Below are 6,608 nucleotides of genomic sequence, written 5' to 3' on the forward strand. Positions count from 1 at the left end.
AAGTTTTAATGTCGCTCCTTACTTTCAGCTAAAAAAAATTTTTTTTTTTATTTAATTTCACTAAGATCCAATCACCCGTTCGTAAGTTAAAAACACCTCCATTTTTTCTAATTTTTTCGAATTAACCGTCCCGCCACTCCCCCCCCCCAGATGGCCGAATCAGGGAAAAGACTATTTCTAATTTAATCTGGTCTGGTTCCTGGTACGCCTGCCAAATTTCATCGTCCTAGCTTGCCTGAAAGTGTCTAAAGTAGCAAAACCGGGACCGAGAGACCGACAGACAGACCGACATAATTTGCGATCGCTATATGTCACTTGGTTTGGTTAATACCAAGTGCCGTAAAAACTTATGTTTTTTTATTTAATTTATGAACTTTTTTGAATTAATGCATGTCTTGGCTTTGGCTCTCCGCACATGAATACTTAGAACGAAATTTGCATATTTTTTTTGTTTTTTTTTGCTAAATTATGTTCTTTGGACAGTCGCTGAAAAGATGAGTTTGCTGAAAAGAGGAGCAGTTGGCAGGATAGTTGAATTCCATAACTATTGACTCTTAAGAGGGAACTAGAACTTCCCATTTCAACCAAATTATCAATCTACAAATTTTATACAATCACGTCTTCCATAATAACCTTAAATGTCCCATGGGAATAACTTACAACCCTCCCCCTCAGACTCTGATGGTTTCTATCAGCCCCAAAAGCCATGTTATCAAATTATCAAAACTGAGACTGTAATCAAATTACTATTTCAAAATTGCTATTAGATGCATCTCGGGTATATACGATGTGTTTTTGTCGGGGAGGGGGAAGGGGGTAGCTGTGCTCTAAGTACTTCGAATCTTAAAAAGGACACTGAAACTTCTAATTACCAATCCACTGAGTCCCCTTTAAATTATGCTCGACCGCTCTTTCTATAAGAACCCTGTATGTCCCCAGGGTATAACTAACAACCCTTGCCATGAGAGCTGTAGGGGGAGGGCGTCTTCTTCACATACATAGTTTCCCAGCTCTTCATCTATGATTAATATAATTGTTACCTCCAAGTTTTGATTGCAGGTGTTAAGGGAAAGTATGAGAATGGAGGGGAGGGGGCTGGTTGCTCTGAAATCACTTGACTCTTAAAAAGGGCACTATAACTTCCAATTTCAAATCAATTCAGCCCCATCTGAGTAGTGGAAGCCTTATAGATTTAGAATAACCCATAGCCACTATTCTTTTCTTCCTTAATTATTTGAAACTACGAAGAAATTTAAAGGCAATTCCGTCAAAACGCAGGTGTTATTAATTTTTTTAAGACGAAGGTGCTTGTTACGCCATAGGGAATTTTTCCTAAGAGATACAGGTGTTTATTACGGGAAAGATAAAACAGAAAGATAAATTAAATTAGATGAAGTTTAGATTTTTTAGTATATTCAGGTGAGGTGGTTGTACGTCCGGGGAGGGAGGGAGGAGCCCTATGGTTAAGATTAAAAAAAAATATATAATGAGGAGGCGTATGGTTGTGTCGAAGAGTGAAGTGGGAGCCGTACTGCGTGTTAGTGATGAATCTTTTATGTTTATGGGTCTCAACGTGAGTTTTGTCACAGAGCAGTGTACTTTAAGTTTAGTTATTTCCTTTTTTTTAATTAAACCCGATTGAACCTTGAACCCTTGAAAACAGAGAGTGTATTTGTTTTGATTGTTTAAACACCTAGAGATGTAGGGGAAAAAAATCTTCATGATCGGCTAGTCAATATGCAAACGTAGGCATTACATCATAGCTTCCTCGAGTGTTTAAAAAAAGGCCCCAAGGGCCAGGAAAAACCTTCAGGGCCCGCTAGTGGAAAACCTTCAAGAGGCCAATCCTCTTGCGAGCAATTTCGCCGGGCCTCTATCAATATTTTCCACCAGGAGGCCCTAGAAACCAATTCAACAGGATCCCTAGCATCCAATTGCAATGAGAGTGGGGGGCCTAGCAATCCATCCCAACGGGGGACCCTATCAGTCAAGAATAGGGTTTCTAGTAGCCCATTCTAACCGGGCACTACCAGTCAATGTTTTCACCATTTCACCATAGTTTCATGGCCTTAACATCCAATGTCACCGGGCCCTTAACCCAAGCACCAAAACCTTAGCATCCAATTTTACTGGGAGCCCTAGCATCCAATTCCAATAAGGGCTCAAGCCAGTAATTCTGCAAGGCGCTCGCAGTCGTAATATCCAATTCAAAGACGGGCCCTATAAGTGAATTCCAACAGGGCCTAGTATCCAAATTTGCTGTCAGACATTTCAAGGCATTTAAGGCTGTTTTTAAAACATTTTTCTTCGAAGTGTTTTTCAAGACGTTTAAAGACATTTCAAGCAGTTTTTTAAAGACATTTTTCTTTAAGCTTTTTTTCTTCAAGATTTCTTTGGCTCTTGTGTAAAAGAAATGTTTACATGTGTTCAGGACGACGTATTCTCGCGTGGGCCTGTGAGGAATCTCCATTTGAAATCAAAGAGGACACACACGTGGGGTGTTATGTAATGATGATGCACACGTGGGATGTAAAGTAAGCTCTTAAGAGTTTTTTCTTCAGGATTTCATTTTTATTTCAAGACGCTTTTTTCTTTTCTGCAAGATTTCATTTTCTTTTAATGTGTTTTATGTCAAGAAAAATTTACATTCCGAAGATTTTTGTCTACACTAGGAATCAAAAGAGATTTCCCCTTAACAGAATGGTACTCTAGATAACTGGACCAAGAAGCAACTGATGTTACCAGTATTCGGAGAAAAGAAACGTTTTGAAAAATCTATGTATTGCGTTTTTCCTGTGCCTGTAATAATTGACAATGGGGGGGGGGAGAGATTTGATTACTGGAAATTGGTTACGTTGGATATGCACCTGCTTGCTAAGGAATACTTTAGAGGATATTACCATATAATATTGGGAATTATTCTTAGCACATTTTAAGTAATAGTCTTTTACTATCTTAGAAGTTGAATGCGATATCAGAGGTGAGATAAAAGCAAGAGTATTAGTATGACTAGAATATGGTGCATCTTCGTATTTGATCAAAACTCTATCTTTTCCTCTTCACTACACAGAATTTTAAGCATACATTATATCATAGGTGAGATAAAAGCAAGAGTATTAGTATGACTAGAATATGGTGCATCTTCGTATTTGATCAAAACTCTATCTTTTCCTCTTCATTACACAGAATTTTAAGCATACATTAGAGGCAATTTTAAACGAGCATACGTATGTGCATAGACTAAAAGATGTTTAAACTTTATCAGTGAAATATATTGAAGTTCTATCCTGGAACAAGAAATCTAAAGAATGAAGGCTGTTTTTTTCCATACAAATTTTATAAATAAAAACAAATACCAGCATTTTTACAAGTACTATTAAAACACTTTATACTTACAACACTGAAATCCATATTTTATCGTTGGGAGGGAGATATTTTCAACTAGAAAGTAATTCAATCCAGTGTTAGCAAGATAAATGCTGAGAAATTCGCCATAAGTATATCCACATCATCAGAAATATAAATAATTCATGAAAACCATAAGTATTAAACCAATAAATCTAGATCCATTGAGAGGATAGATAGATGGAAACTTTATTTAATATACTTAAAATACAAAAACAAATAATCCACAACAGAGAGCAGAGCTCGTAAGGTTGGGTGTGTAAATAGTAATACATACACCTGATAAAACAAAAATCTTTTATTAATTAGATAATATAATAAATAATTTTCTAAACTGGACGACGAGGAGCAGGGCTTGATGTGTCAGCCATAAAACAGAGGTGAGAAAATACTGAAATGATAAAAAGAAAGAAAACACATAAACATACAAGGTGGGAGATCACAAAGAAGGCCACCCCAGTGCGAGAACACCACAACCAAAATTTATTCTAAAATCTATTATTCATCAATCGTAACATCCAGACAAAGAATTGTTTTTGAAATATAGTTGTTCAAAGAAAATCGGCTTTTAAAACTTGGAGATATTTCTACTAGATTAAGTTTATTTACATTATGAGGAATTTGGTATCTGATTAAAAATCTAGTTCTTCTTGATTTGGTTGGGGGAAGGCGATACTTCCTGGAGTGAACGTGTTGGGCAGGAGAAATGGGAGTCTCAATTATACCCAAATCATGGGAATAATTTGTTGAGGATTGGATATCATAATACCACATTGGTGTATGCACACCCTTCAGTTGTTTAAGATTAAAAGAATTGAGAAAAATATATAAAGATTCTTTCTGGCAGATTTATAAACCTTACAAAATGCAAAAAAAATGTGCCCAGAATACCAATTACCTAATTTTGAATTATCTGAAGAGGCTGTAAATGAACCATCAACGTGTTGAGATAAATTACAGAGATATAATTAAGATGTGATTCAATTAAATAATGGTATAAAATTTTAAGGATCAAAAATGAAAACACATGTTTCAATCTATGAAGACAACTTAAGTTATGGACAAGTTTAAATATCAAGTAATGATAATGCTTACGGAAAGATAAAAGCTCATCAAAAATAATGCCAAGATAACGAAATGAATATGTCTTTTTATCCTACTTTGATTTACAATTAACTCATCTTTGGTAATTTTATTTATCCCGCTGTGACCGCTCGAAAACCATGAATTTATCTTTAGAAATGTTCGAAGCTAGGTAGTTACATAAAAATCATTTATTCAAAGATTTCGTTGCTGTCACCGTTTTTTCATCGAACAAAGATGAAGTTTTAGCTTTTACTGTCACCCCTGTATTATACGCAAAAATAACTGCTAAGTTATTATCTTGGGGTAAACACCTCGGATTGTCATTTATATAAATGAAAAATAATATTGGCCGCTATACTAACGTCCAATCCGATATTTACTTCCTAAGCTTCCAATCTTATTCATTTTTATTGTGTTTTATTGTGTTTTATGTGTTTTATCTTGTTCTATCTGCATGCATTCCAACTCGCATAACTAACACTACCACTTCTTTGCTTGATTACATAAAAAAACTAGTTTTTTTAACTTAAAGTAAGGAGCGACATTAAAACTTAAAACGAACAGAAATTACTCAGTATATGAAATGGGTTGTCCCCTCCGCAATCCCTCGCTCTTTACGCTAAAGCTTTTAATTGTTTTAAAAAGCAGAATTGTGGCAAAGAGTAAAACTTTAGCGCAAAGAGCGAGGGATTGCGGAGGGGACAACCCATTTCATATACGGAGTAATTTCTGTTCGTTTTAAGTTTTAATGTCGCTCCTTACTTTCAGTTAAAAAAACTAGTTTTTTTTTTATGTAATTTCTGAACGTTTTTGAATTAATGCATGTTTGATTTTGGCTCTCCACACATAAATTATTAAAATGAAGTTTGCATATTAATTCCTTTTTTGGCTAAATGGCTTTCTCTTAGTTTTGATCAGACGATTTTGAGAAATAAGGGATGGGGAAGAAGGCCTAGTTGCCATGCAATTTTTCGGTTACATAAAAAGGCAATTATAAATTTTAATTTTTAACGAATTTTTTTATTAGTAAAAAATATACGTAACTTAAGAATTAACTTACGTAACAAACTTTTATATTCTTTAATTTTTATTATGTATATGAGGGGGTTTGTACCCTCGTTAATACCTCATTCTTTACACTAAATTGTAAGTTTTGTTCCAATTCTTTAAGAATGACCCCTGAATCAGAAAGGCCGTAGAATAAATAGTTGAAATTACTAAAAATACTATAGCATAAAGAGCGAGGTATTTATCTCCTCCTAAATATCTCGCTCTTTATGTTAAAGTATTTTTAGAACCCCTAATATAGGTAATAATCTCTGTTCGTTTTAAGTTTCAATCTTACTCTTTACTTTCAATTGAAAAAACTTTTCCATGTTTATTTTTTCATTTTTTTTTTATAGTAATTTTAGAAATCCTGCGCCCTTTTCATTGAATTTCTGTTCCCCCAGGACATATTTTTTCAAGGAAAGATCCTCCCACATAGCCCCCCTCCCCTCAACCCCACCCCGAAAACCAAAGAAAATCCCCTGAAAACGACTGTACACTTCCCAATAACCATTATTATATGTAAACACTGGTCGAAGTTTGTAACTTGCAGCCCCTCCCCCAGGGACTGTGGGGAGTAAGTCATTCCCAAAGACATAGTTATTATGGTTTTTGACTATGCGGAACAAAATGGCTATCTCAAAATTTTTATCTGTTGACTTTGGAGAAAAATGAGCGGGGGAGGGGGCCTAGGTGCCCTCCAGTTTTTTTGGTCACTTAAAAAGGGCACTAGAACTTTTCATTTCCGTTAGAATGATCCCTCTTGCGACATTCTAGGACCACTTGGTCGATACGATGACCCCTGGGAAAAGAAAAAACAAAAAAACAAACAAACAAACAAATAAACACCCACCCGTGATTTGTCTTCTGGCAAAAAATACGAAAGTCCACATTTTTGTAGATAGGAGCTTGAAAATTTTGCTCTAGGGTTCTCTGATACGCCGAATGCGAAGGTGTGATTTTTGTTAAGATTCTGTGACTTTTAGGGGGTGTTATATATATATATATATATATATATATATATATATATATATATATATATATATATATATATATATATATATATATAT

General features: G+C 34.9%; 1 protein-coding gene across 5 annotated transcripts in view; it reads right to left on the reverse strand.

Moving 5' to 3' along the window:
• Positions 1-6,608, reverse strand: part of LOC136031767 (uncharacterized) — a 95,945-nt gene that overhangs the window by 74,981 nt on the left and 14,356 nt on the right. The window contains exon 3 of one of the 5 annotated variants that reach the window (XR_010618580.1): positions 3,367-3,796. The exons of the other annotated variants lie outside the window; for them this stretch is intronic. The gene's annotated coding sequence lies outside the window, so the exon portion shown is untranslated. Of the gene's footprint in view, positions 1-3,366; positions 3,797-6,608 lie in introns of those variants that run through there. 5 annotated transcript variants of the gene reach the window in all.

Source organism: Artemia franciscana, chromosome 1 (assembly GCF_032884065.1).
Source record: "Artemia franciscana chromosome 1, ASM3288406v1, whole genome shotgun sequence".
NCBI classification, from domain to species: Eukaryota; Metazoa; Arthropoda; class Branchiopoda; order Anostraca; family Artemiidae; genus Artemia; species Artemia franciscana.